The sequence below is a fragment of the Oryctolagus cuniculus genome, chromosome 10, assembly GCF_964237555.1.
Source record: "Oryctolagus cuniculus chromosome 10, mOryCun1.1, whole genome shotgun sequence".
NCBI lineage: Eukaryota > Metazoa > Chordata > Mammalia > Lagomorpha > Leporidae > Oryctolagus > Oryctolagus cuniculus.
The window spans coordinates 117,042,215-117,055,494 of NC_091441.1; the positions used below are offsets into that span (position 1 = coordinate 117,042,215).

General features: G+C 50.0%; 1 long non-coding RNA gene across 1 annotated transcript; it reads right to left on the reverse strand.

The window, feature by feature from the left end:
* Positions 1 to 561: 561 nt before the first annotated feature.
* On the reverse strand, positions 562 to 7,141 carry LOC127487223 (uncharacterized). The gene is made up of 2 exons (XR_007913827.2): positions 3,865 to 7,141; positions 562 to 1,416 (listed from the first exon to the last, which is right to left on the reverse strand). It is a non-coding gene; the product is annotated as an uncharacterized lncRNA (long non-coding RNA).
* Positions 7,142 to 13,280: the final 6,139 nt, after the last annotated feature.

Genomic DNA, 13,280 nt, shown 5'->3' on the forward strand with positions numbered 1-13,280 from the left:
GGGCCCAAGGACTTGGGCCATCCTCCACTGCCTTCCTGGGCCACAGCAGAGAGCTGGACTGGAAGAGGAGCAACCGGGACAGAATCCGGTGCCCCAACCGAGACTAGAACTCGGGGTGCTGGTGCCATAGGCAGAGGATTAGCCTAGTGAGCCGCGGCACCGGCCAATGAGGCTCTCTTTCAACACAACCATAGGGCCTTCTAGAGAGTTCTACACAACTGAGAACCTCGCTGACTTGAACCTGCTGTTTCCTCACACTTCTGTGGAGGTGAATCATGGCCAGAGCACTACCCTCACAAGTCTCACCACTGCAGTGGCCCCTGATTCTTCCAAGTCCTGGAGCTACCAGCTGGGGACTCATCACGGCTGACAGCAGGGCGGTGAGACGAGATGCGGCAGCCGCCAGGGGCTGCCTCCACTCCCCTGCCATCAGGAGCGGGTACTTCCTGCCTCCTAACTCCACAGCACACACTCCTCCCCCACCAGGAGCACATCCATGGGGAAGCACTTCCAGCAACAAGTCCTAAGGTGTTGGTTCTCCCAGCAACAGTCCACGTGACACAAGTTTGCAAGTCATTTAATGAGGAAATGATCCCCGAAACTACCCCAAGGAGTGGGAAGTGAGATTAATAGAGAAGCATGCCTTTATGGAGTGCATTAATGAGCGAGCGGGGTGGGAAACAGGCTGATTTCTTGTGGAGCAAAAGCCAAGCAGTGCGTGAAATGACTGCGGTGTCGACAGCAGCTCAGACAGGCGGGGATTCCAGAGGCGAAGCCCACAGCGTGGGTGCCACCCTCACCCCGGCTCTTTCCCTGGGAGCCCTTTTACTGGGCTGGAACCTAAGCATGCAGGGTGGGCGTCTTCCCCGGCAGACCACAGGCTGGAACCTGCAGCCATCAATGGCTGGGATGCAGGGGCCACTTCTGAGAGAAGAGAGCCTCGGAGAAGGAGCCCCAGAAGTCGTCCTGAAAGGTCTGGAGAGCTTTGTGACAGAATTCACGGGCGAGATTCGGGCAGGCCTAGCACAGAACCTGGGAACAGGCAGACGTCAGCGGCTGTGTGTACTGCGGGGCCGCACCTGGAGCCCTGCTGCACACCTGGGACTTACGGTGGGCGTGGTTTCCAGGTGGCGGCAGCACACCTGAAAGCCGCCTCCAGGGGCTGGCGTGGCACAGCACACAGCACAGCACCCTGTGCCAGAGAGCAGGTTCCAGTCCTTCCTCCGCTAGCCCAGCTCCATGCTAATGTGCTAGGGAACGCAGCGCGAGACGGCTCATGTATACAGGCCCGGCACCCATGTGGGAGATCAGATGGAGTTCCTGGCTCCTGACTTCAGCCTGGCCCAGCCCTAGCTGTCGCAGTGATGTGGAGAGTGAAACAGCGGATGGTCGAGCTCTCTCTCTCAGTTATTCTGCCTGTCAAATAAACAAAGAAATAAACCCTAAAACAAAAAAAGAGTGCCCACCCACGAGACTCATTAAAAAAGCACAGCAAGCCTCCAAAAGCGCATTTATCTTCCATCCAGATATATAAATACTATTTACAACAAAAGTTCATTTTTGTGTAAGCTATTAAATTTTGGATAATATTTTATAGATAAACAGGTAATATATATATTTTTGACAGGCAGAGATACACAGTGAGAGAGAGAGAGAGACAGAGACAGAGAGAAAGGTCTTCCTTTTTCCATTGGTTCACCCCCCAAATGGCCGCTGCGGCCGGCGCACCACGCTGATCCAAAGGCAGGAGCCAGGTGCTTCTCCTGGTCTCCCATGCGGCTGCAGGGCCCAAGCACTTGGGCCATCCTCCACTGCACTCCCGGGCCACAGCAGAGAGCTGGACTGGAAGAGGGGCACCGGGACAGAATCTGGTGCCCCAACCGGGACTAGAACCCGGGGTGCTGGCGCCGAAAGGAGGAGGATTAGCCTAGTGAGCCGCGGTGCCGGCCAACAGGTAATATATTTTGGCACCCGAAGTAGGACAATGGCATCCATAGAAACTTCTTTTTTTTAATGTACTTACTTACTTCAGAGGCAGAGCTACAGAGAGAGGGAGACACAGAGAGAGGTCTTCCATCTGCGGGTTCACTCCCCAGATGGCCGCCGCGGCCGGAGCTGGCTGATCTGAAGCCAGAGCCGGTGCCCATATGCGATGTACTACCACAGTACCACCCCACAGAAACTTAACACTCAGGCAGGGCCCAGCGCTGCGGCGTAGCAGGTAGAGCTTCCGTCCGCAGTGCCGGAATCCCATCTACGCGCCAATTCAAGTTGTGGCTTCTCCACTTCTGATCCAGCTCTCTGCTGTGGCCTGGGAAAGCAGTGGAGGATGGCCCAAGTGCGTGGGCCCCTGCACCCACGTGGGAGACCCGGAAGAAGCTCCTGGCTCCTGGCTTCAAATTGGCTCAACTCCGGCCACTGTTGCCATTTGGGGAGTGAACCAGGGGATGGAAGACCTCTCTCACTCTGGCTCTACCTCTTTCTGTAACTCTTTCAAATAAAAAAAATACATCTTAAAAAAAAAAGGATTTCTAAAAACAAAAAACAACAACAAAAAGAAAGTGGCAGGAATGAAACCTATCCTAAGTGAGGCAGAGTGCTGAACAGCATTGCTGCCTGCTGTCGTGTGGGATAGAAAACACTGGACTAGGAGGGCCGGGTTCTCCAGGAAGCCACCTGGCTTCTTCTTCTACTGAAAATGAAATGGGACGGGCCGGCGCTGTGGCATAGCAGGTAAAGCCTGCTCATATGGGCGCCGGTTTGAGTCCCGGCTACTTTACTTCTGATCCAGCTCTCTGCTGTGGCCTGGAAAAGCAGTAGACAATGGCCCAAGTCCTTGGGCCCCTGCACCCATGTGGGAGACCTGGAAGAAGCTCCTGGTTCCTGGCTTCAGATCAGTGTAGCTCCAGCCATCATGACCAACTGGAGAGTGAACCAGTAGATGAAAGACCTCTCTCTCTCTCTCTGCCTCTCCTTCTCTCTGTGTAACTCTGCCTTTCAAATAAATGGATAAATATTAAAAAAAAAAAATGAAATGGGGCAGGGGCCAGTGCTGTGGCGTAGCGAGTAAAGCTGCCGCCTGCAGTGCCAGTATCCCATGTCGGCTCTGGTTCAAGTTTCAGCTGCTCCACTTCCCATCCAGCTTTCTGCTATGGCATGGGAAAGCAGTGCAGAATGGCCCAAGTGTTTGGGCCCCTGCACCCATGTGGGAGACCCGGAAGAGAATCCTGGCTTTGGATAGGCCCAGTTCCGCTCAATGTGGCCATCTGGGGAGTGAACCAGCAGATGGAAGTCCTCTCTCTCTCTCTCTCTCTGCCTCTGCCTGTCACTTTGCCTTTCAAATAAGGAAATAAATCTAAATAAATAAATAAATGAAATGAAATGGGGTGGAGAGAGGTAAGCTCAAGGAAGGACTGAGAGAGGGAGCTGGGATGGATTGGTTTAAAAATTCCAAGCTCCTCCATATGGCAAGTGAATTTAAAAAATTATGTATTTATTTGAAAGGCAGAGTGACAGAGAGAGACTTTTCCTTTCACTCTCCCAATGCCTGCAAAAGCTGGGGCTGGAAGCCTGGAATTCCTATGTGGTCACCCACGTGGGCGGCAGGGATGCAGGAATGTGGGCCGTCTTCTGCTGCTTTCCCAGGTGCATTAGCAGGAAGCCGGATTGGAAGTGGAGCAGCCGGAGCTCACTTAAACTGTTGGTGCTGTGGGTGGAAGCTTAGCCCTCTGTGTCACAATGCTGGCCCCGGGCAGGCGATTTTCCAACAGAGAAATGTCTCGTGGGAAGATCTAGCCCAAGGTATCTAGCCCAAGGAAAAAGTGAGTCTATAACTGAAACCATGAGTGTGATTGGAAAACGAACCTTTACTAAGAGCTTAGAAAGATCCAGGGCAGACAGTGAGAAGTCACCCCAACAACAGTTTCTTCACGGCTCGGAGGGTGCTGTCCCGGACTCGGAGAAGCCCAAGTCGGAGGAGGATTTACCGGGAAGATTGTGTGGCTGAGGCTTCGGTCTCCTGGCTGGAAGCTCAGAAGGAGTGACCAGAGAGAACCGTTGTGGCAGAAACGGCCAGCGTGCGCTGGAAGATTGAGCCAGTGCAGAACAAGAGCTGTCTGTGTGGCCGCCCAGCTTTCTCCCGGCTGGAGTACAGGCGAGAAACCACTCAGCTGCAGGGCTATCCCCAGGTCGAGTCTCACTTAGGAGCTAACGCAGGCCTCGCCCGGCTTCAGAAGTCCTGCAAACTCCTTAATTAATTTAGTTAGCTGAAAGGCAGAGTGACGGACAGACACACAGACACACACACAGAAAGAGAGAGAGAGAGAGAGATCTTCATCTGCTGGTTCCAAATGTCCACAATAGGCAAGGCTGGGCCAGGTAAAAGCCCAGGAGCCAGCGACTCCATCTGAGTCTCCCACATGGGTGGCAGGAATCCAGCTACTTGAAGAATCATTTGTTGCCTTCCTGGTGGATCAGCAGAAACCTGGATCGGAAATGAAGCAGCCACAGTGCCCACCACTGCTTTTGCCCCGTTTTGGCACAGGAGTGTGTATAGTAGCCACTCGTTGTGTGCTGTGGTTATGGGCGTGGTGTGGTGAGGCAGATCCTTGTCTCTCGTTCACAGATCTTTGGGTCTTCAGATGAAAAGGAGCTGCAAGTAAGGGGCAGACACCCACGGATGGTGATGAGATTATGGACTTCGAGCTGATGTTGTGATGAGACTCCTGGGGGCCTTAGTCAGAGGGGCACAGTCTGTTTTGCATATGGGAGGGACATGCATAACTGGGCTGGCTCTATGCAGACTGTGTAGCAGCAAGTGACAGTTCCCAGGAATTACCACCGCTTTGTTCCTCATACTTCTCAGAATTCACATGCTTGGACGGTGCCCTCCCACCTCGCACCAGGCTCGGCCCATGTAACCAACGGAATGCAGCGGACATGACAGTGTGACTTTTGGGGGTTGGAGGTGCAATGAAGACATTTAAAATTAGCTGTGTTTATGGTTGTACAACTCTGACAATACTAAAAACCTCTGAATTGTCTACTCTAGAAAGATGATTTGTATATTGCATGAGCTATTTCTCAATAAAAGCTATTAATAAAAGATAAACTGGGGCTGTGTTCTGGTGCACCAGGTTAGGCTGTAGCCTGGGACACTGGCATCCCGTATCAGAGCACCAGGTTCGAGCACCGGCTGCTCCGCTTCTGATCCAGCTCCCTGCTAAAGCCCTTGGGAAGGCGGCAGAGGATGGCTCAGCTGCTTAGGCCTCTGACACCTATGTGAGAGACCCAGATGAGTTCCAGGTTCCTGGCTTCAGCCTGGACCAGCTGTAGCCATTGCAGGTACCTGGGGGTGGACAAGCAAATGGAAGACTTCTTTCTCTTTCTCTCTGTGACTCTGTCAAATACATAAATAAATCTAAAACAAACAAACCATAAAACAATGTATGGTGATAAGGGTCAGAACAGGAATTTTTCTGTGGGGGGGATCATGAGTTAGGAAAGGGGAGAAGGGAACCTCAGAGCACTGGAAATGTCCTGACTTGACTACCATGGCCGTTACACATGAAATGCACAAGAAAAGATCAGTGGATACAGCGAAGATTTGTTCACTTGAACACAAAGACATTATACTTCAATAAAAACAGAACTCTATGGAAAGGAGATGAAGTGTTGACATATAACATGACATTGAGGAACCCAGAACACCTTATGCTAAGTGCAAGAAGCCAGGCACGGAAGACGATGTATTGTGCGATCCCCTTACCAGCAAACGACCAGAAGAGCAAATCCACCAGGTCAGCCGGAGATGAGTGAGTGCCGAGGACGGCAAGGCAGCGGATGCCAGCAATGAAAGGTGGCAGCTAGGGAAGCTATCTTTTTGGGGTAACAAAAGAGGTCCAGGGGCCAGCGCTGTGGTGCAAGTTAATTCTCCTCCTGCGGTGCCGGCGTCCCACATGGGCACTGGTTCGAGTCCTGGCTGCTCCTCTTCCAATCCACTTCTCTGCTATGGCCTGGGGAAGCAGTGGAAGATGGCCCCTGCACCCACATGGGAGAACCAGAAGAAGCTCCTGGCTTCAGATTGGCACAGCTCCAGCCGTTCCGGCCATTTGGGGAGTGAACCAGCAGATGGAAGACCTTTCTTTCTGTCTCTCCCTCTCACTGTCTGTAATGCTACCTCTCAAATAAATAAATAAAATCTTAAAAAAAAAAAACTTAAAAAAGGTGCAAAGGTTGTGTTGCAAGATTTTGCATACACATTAAACACCACCAAGTTATATACTTAAAACGGGGGAAGTGTTTGGTGTATGAATGATAGTCCAGTGAAAGTTGTTTTAAAAATGAAGACAAAATAAATATGCTTTTTGACAAAAGCAACCAGAGAATTAATTGCCAGCCCTCTTCATTCCAGGGAGCTCCCCCAGCGACAGAGAGTGATCCTGGGACTCCTCCAGGACTCCAGGAGGGCAGGCAGGGCACGGAAAGGGGGCACCTGTGTGGACAGAGAAACAAACACAGGCTGTTTACCACAGCAGCAATAAAAGTACCTCCTGGGATGTGTAACATACAGTAAAATATGCAACAAAAGTAGCATTAAGAACATGAGAGGCCAGATTTCTGGACACATATAACAATAAAATCAAGGCACAGGCCGGCGCCACAGCTCACTAGGCTAATCTTCCGCCTTGCGGCGCTGGCACACCGGGTTCTAGTCCTGGTCGGGGCGCCGGATTCTGTCCCGGTTGCCCCTCTTCCAGGCCAGCTCTCTGCTGTGGCCAGGGAGTGCAGTGGAGGATGGCCCAAGTGCTTGGACCCTGCACCCCATGGGAGACCAGGGTAAGTACCTGGCTCCTGCCATCGGATCAGCGTGGTGCGCCGGCCGCAGCGTGCCAGCCGTGGAGGCCATTGGAGGGTGAACCAATGGCAAAAGAAGACCTTTCTCTCTGTCTCTCTCTCTCACTGTCCACTCTACCTGTCAAAAAAATAAATAAAATAAAATCAAGGCACAAAGACATAGAAAACCAGAACAGATCAATAACCAAGGCTAACATTGAATCAGTAATAATCTCCCAAGAAAGAAAAACCTAGGACCAATGGCTTCACTGATGAATTTTATAAAACTTCTAAGAACTAAGTTGTTCTTAAATTATTTAGAACAACTGAAATGTAGAGAAGCCTTCCAAATTCATTCTATGAGGCCAGCATTACCTTAACTCCAAAATCAGATAAAGACACAACAAAAAAAGACAACTATAGTCAAACATCCCTGATGAACACAGATGCAAAAACACTAAACAGGGGCCAGTGCTGTGGCATAGTGGGTAAAGCCACTGTCTGCAGTGCTGGCTTCCCATATGGGCACTGGTTCGAGTCCCGGCTGCTCCACTTCCAATCCAGCTCTCTGCTATAGCCTGGGAAAGCAGTGGAAGATGGCTCAAGTCCTTAGGCCCCTGCACCCATGTAAGAGACCTGCAAGAAGCTCCTGGCTCCTGGCTTAGGATCAGTGCAGCTCGGGCCGTTGTGGCCATTTGAGGAGTGAATCAGCGGATGCAAGACCTTCTCTCTCTGTCTCTCCTTCTCTCTCTGTGTAAATCCAACTTTCAAATAAATAAATAAATCTTAAAAAAAAAAACTCAATAAAATACTAGCCAATTGCATCCAACAACACATCAAAAAGATCATCCACTCAGACCAAGTGGGATTTATCCCGGACTTGCAGGGATGGACACACAAATCAATAAATGTGATACATCACACCAACAAAATAAAAGATGAAAACCAAATGATTATCTCAATAGATGAAGAGAAACCATCTGATAAAATACAATATCCTTTCATAATAGAAACCTTAAAACAACTGGGTACAGAAGGCACATACCTTCACATAATAAAGGCAACACGTGACAGACCCCTGGGCTGCAGCATACTGAACAGGGAAAAGCTGGAGGCAGTTCTGCTAGGTTCCGGGAGCAGACAAGGATGTCCACTTCCGCCACTACTATTCAACACAATTCTAAAAGTTTTAGCCAAACCATTAGGCAAGAAAAATAAATCAAAGGGATACAAATTGGAAAGGAAGAAGTCAAATTATCTGTGTTTACAGATGACTTGATCCTTTATATAAGGGAAACAAAAGGACTGATAAGAGAATTCAACAAAGTTACAGGATATAAATTCAACACACAAAAATCAATAGCATCCTTATATAACCACCATGTTCTGGCTGAAAAAGAACGTATAAGATCAGCCCCATTTACAATAGCGCAAAAATTTTAAATACCTTTGGACAAGTTTAAGCAACGATGTGAGAGATCCCTAATGATGAAAATTACAGGGGCCAGCTCCGTGGCTCACTTGGCTAATCCTCCGCCTGTGGCGCTGGTACCCCGGGTTCTAGTCCTGGATGGGGTACCAGATTCTGTCCCGGTTGCTCCTCTTCCAGTCCAGCTCTCTGCTGCGGCCCAGGAAGGCAGTGGAGGATGGCCCAGGTCCTTGGGCCCTGCACCCGCGTGGGAGACTGGGAGGAAGCACCTGGCTCCTGGCTTTGGATTGGCGCAGTGCCGGCCGTGGCAGCCATTTGGGGGGTGAACCAATGGAAGGAAGACCTTTCTCTCTCTCTCTCTCTCTCTCTCACTATTTATAACTCTACCTGTCAATAAATAAATAAATAAATGAAATAAAAAATTAAAAAAAAAAAAAGAAAAGAAAAGACAGAACACTGGGACTGGCCCGGCCATGACACGCCTGCACTGCCAGCGTCCAGCCTGAGTGCTAGCTGGAATCCTGCTTCTCCACTTCCGACCCGGCTCCCTGCCAAGGCACCTTGCCAATGCCAAAATACTTGGGCCCCTGAACCCACATGGGAGACACGGATTGAGCTCCAGGCTCCTGGCTTCAGTCTGGCCCAGCCATGGATGTGGCAATTTGGGGAGTGAACCAGCAGATGGAAGAATTTTCTCTCTCTGCCTCTGCCTCTGCCTCTCTATAACTCTGCCTTTCAAATAAATAAATACATCTTTAAGAAAAAAAAAAAAGAGAGAGAAATGGGCAAATACATGCACAGGAATTTTTCAAAGATAAAAATGGCAACAGATGCATAATCAATGCTCAGGATCACTACCCAATATGGAAATGCAAATAAAAACCACATTGAGGCCAGCACCGCGGCTCACACGACTAATCCTCCACCTGCGGCGCCGGCACACCGGGTTCTAGTCCCGGTTGGAGCGCCGGATTCTGTCCCGGTTACCCCTCTTCAGTCCAGCTCTCTGCTGTGGCCCGGGAGTGCAGCGGAGGATGGCCCAGGTGCCTGAGCCCTGCATCCATATGGGAGACCCAGAAGAAGCACCTGGCTCCTGGCTTCGGACCGGCGTAGCTTTGGCTGTACCGGCCATTTGGGGAGTGAACCAATGGAAGGAAGACTTTTCTGTCTGTCTCTCTATCACTAACTCTGTCAAATAAATAAAATAATTTTTAAAAAGTTAATAAATAATGGAGGAACATACAAAGTAATTAATGAATGAAACGAAGGTAAGAAAGCAGAAACCAAGGAAAGATAGATATTCCATCTGCTGGTGTACTCTCCAAAAGGCTGTGGCCATTAGGGCTGGGCCAGGCTGAAGCCAGGAGCCTGGAACTCCATCCAGGTTTCCCACATGGATGGCAGAGGCCCAAGAACTTGGGCCACCTTCTGCTGCCTTCCCAGGTTCGTTAGCAGGGAGCTGGATCAGAAGTCAAACAGCCAGGACTTGACCCGGTGCTCATGTGGGATGCCAGGGTCACAGGCAGCAGCTTAATTCGCTGTACCACAGCACTGGCCCTTGTGGGGAGCAACTCGGACTAGACTAAGTTACTGGAATTAAGACTTATTCTATGCATCTGCTCTCCCACAATATGGCACTGGGAGAGGAGTAAACAACTTCTACACAGCTGCCTCCAGTTCGACCAATAAACTGCAGGAGCTGCTCCTGATTGGAGGAGAGCAGCGTGCTCGGCATGTGGGTAGCAGAGTTGGGATTGGCGGAATAGGACTATAAAGGAGGAGAGAGACAACATGCACCAGGAACATCCGGATAACATCTGAGCAGCCCCCGAGAGAGCCGGCCGGCGGTGTGCCACTCCCCCGCGGAAGTGGGGAATGTGGCAGGGGGAGCCGCCCTTCCACGGAGGTGGAAGGATCGGCAGCCAACCCGGGAAGGACCAGCAGCAAACCTGGGAAGGGCCGAGCAGACAAAAGAACAGCGCAGGGTTTAGTGTCGTTCCTCTGTGAAGAGGGGGAGCGACAGGCCCTGAGATGACTAATTTTTGAACGGAAGCCAAGTTAAATGAACAGGCAAAGAAAGTCTTTTTAAACAAATGTCATCTATAAGAAAACAGAATCTCAAACCTTATTTCACTCTATATACAAAATTTCATTTAAGTTGACCACACAGCTAAACACACAGCCCATATAAGAGAGTTCTGGATGAACACATAGAATATATAACGACTTGAGGTAAGCAATGACCTCTTGGGCAGAACATAGAAACCACTAACTATAAAGAAAACTGGGGGAGCTGGACTCAGTTTTTGCTCATCTAAATACACCAGTATAGGCGCAGGCACTGGCCTAGTTCACACACACACGTTAGCACTCCTGTACCCCATCAGAGCGCCTGGTGTACAGGTGCAGGCATTGGCCTAGTTCACACACACACATTAGCACTCCTGTACCCCATCAGAGCGCCGGTTCAACACAGGGCTCTGCCTCTGACCCCAGTTTCCTGTTCCTACAGATCCTGGGAGGCAGCAGGTAACGGCTCTGCCCCCAACCACTCTGCCACCCACATGGGAGACTTAGACTCAGTTCCTGGTTCTTGGCTTTGGTTCTGGTCCCAACCACTCAGGGTATTTAGGGAGTCGTACTGTGGGTGAGAGTGCTCTCTCTGTGTCTGTTTATCTGTCTCTGTCTCTCTAATACTACGTCATTACATGAACAGACAAGCTATAGACTGGAAAAAATATTTGCAACTCATATATCTGACTACAAAAACTATCTTCAAAAAGTACCTCAAGTCCTGTAGTGTAAAAGAATTGATATTCATATATTCTTTCATAATACACATATTCCATGAACTTTTTGAAGACCCCAGTATATATGATTTCAAATATTTTTCATTAAAACAAACATAACTCTATTTTCCTACAAACTTTTTGAGGTACCCACAAATATAAAGCATTTCTACAAATCAACACCTAAACAATGAACAACCCAAGCAGAATGGGCAAACAACTGGAGGACAGATCACAAAAAAAGAGAATATAAGAATGGCCAATATATGTGAAAAGAAAAGAAAAATTGATTCATTTATTTGAAAGGCAGAGTTACAGAGAGGCAGAGGCAGAGAGAGAGAGAGAGAGAGAGAGAGATTGATCTTCCATCTGCTGGTTCACTCCCCAAATGGCTGCAATGGACAGAGCTGAGCCAATCAGGAGTCAGGAGCCAGGAGCTGCTTCTTCTGGGTCTCCCACATGGGTGCAGGGGCTCAAGCACTTGGGCCATCTTCCATTGCTTTCCCAGTCCACAGCAGAGAGCTTGATAAGAACTGGGGCATCTGGGACTTGAACTGATGCCCTTATGGGATGCTGGTATCACAGGTGGTGGCTTTACCCGCTAAGCCAGAATGCCGGCCCCAAAAGTTTCTTAACACTTTTCAAGAATTAAAAGCATGGCCAGTGCCTCGGCTCACTAGGCTAATCCTCCGCCTGTGACGCCCGCACCCCGGGTTCTAGTCCCGGTCGGGGCACCGGATTCTGTCCCGGTTGCCCCTCTTCCAGTCCAGCTCTCTGCTGTGGCCAGGGAGTACAGTGGAGGATGGCCCAAGTGCTTGGGCCCTGCACCCACATGGGAGACCAGGAAGAAGCACCTGGCTCCTGGCTTCAGATCAGCACGGTGCGCTGGCTGCAGTGCGCTGGCCGCAGTGGCTGTTGGGGGTGGTGAGCCAACAGAAAAGGAAGACCTTTCTTTCTCTCTCACTGTCCACTCTGCCTGTCAAAAAAAAAAAAAAAAAGAATTAAAAGCAAAAATCTATGTATTTATTTGAGAATCAGAGAGACAGGGAGAGCAAGATAGCTCCCATCTGCTGCTGCTTCACCCACCTAGGGCAAGCAACAAACATCCTGGGGCCAAAGCCTAGACGTGGGAATTCAATCCATATCTCCCAGGTAGGGGAAGAAATCCTACTTGAGTCACCACTGCTGTCCCTCACCCAGGTCCACACAGGGAATCAGAATCAGGAGCAGAGCTGGGACTTGAACCCAGGTCCACAGAGGGAGCAGGAATTCGGAGCAGATACGGGACTTAAACTCAGGTGCTCTGTATGGTATGCAGGCATCCTAACTGGAATGTCTTTTTTTTTTAAATTATTTTTTATTTATTTGAAATTCATAGTTACACACAGAGGAGAGATCAAGAGAGAGGTCTTGTGCCTGCTGGTTTACTCCCCAGATGGCCACAATGGCTGGGGCTGGGCAGGCCAAAGCCTGGAGTCAACAGCTTCTTATGGGTTTCCCGCATGGGTACAGGGTCCAAGCACTTGGGCCATCTGCTGCTTGTCAGGTGCATTAGCAGGGAGCTGGACCGGAAGTGGAGCACAACCAAGTCTCCAACGATGCCCACTGCGTTGCCAGCATTGTTGGAGGAGGCGTACCTGGTATGCCTCAGTGCCGGCCCCCTAGCTGGAATCTCAACCACTAGCCCAAATGGCTGCCCTGTTTGCACTTTTATTCTTTATTTTTATTGTTCTAAAAGAGTTATTTATTGGCCGGTGCTGTGGCTCACTTGGCCAATCCTCTGCCTGCAGTGCTGGCACTCCGGGTTCTAGTCCCGGTTGGGGCGCCTGGTTCTATCCCAGTTGCTCCTCTTCCAGGCCAGCTCTCTGCTGTGGCCCGGGAGTGCAGTGGAGGATGGCCCAAGTGCTTGGGCCCTGCACCCACATGGGAGACTGGGAGGAGGCACCTGGCTCCTGGCTTTGGATCGGCACAGCGCAATGGCCGTAGCAGCCATTTGGGGGGTGAACCAATGAAAGGAAGACCTTTCTCTCTGTCTCTCTCTTCTGTCTCTCTCTTTCTCACCGTCTAACTCTGACTGCCAAAAAAAAAAAAAAAAAAAAAAAAAAAAAGAGTTATTTATTTTATTTTAAAGGCATAGATACAGAGAGAGACAGAGATCTCTCCTATGCTGGTTCACTCCCCAAATGGCTGTAATGACTGGAGCTGGGTGGATCTAAAACCAGGAGCCA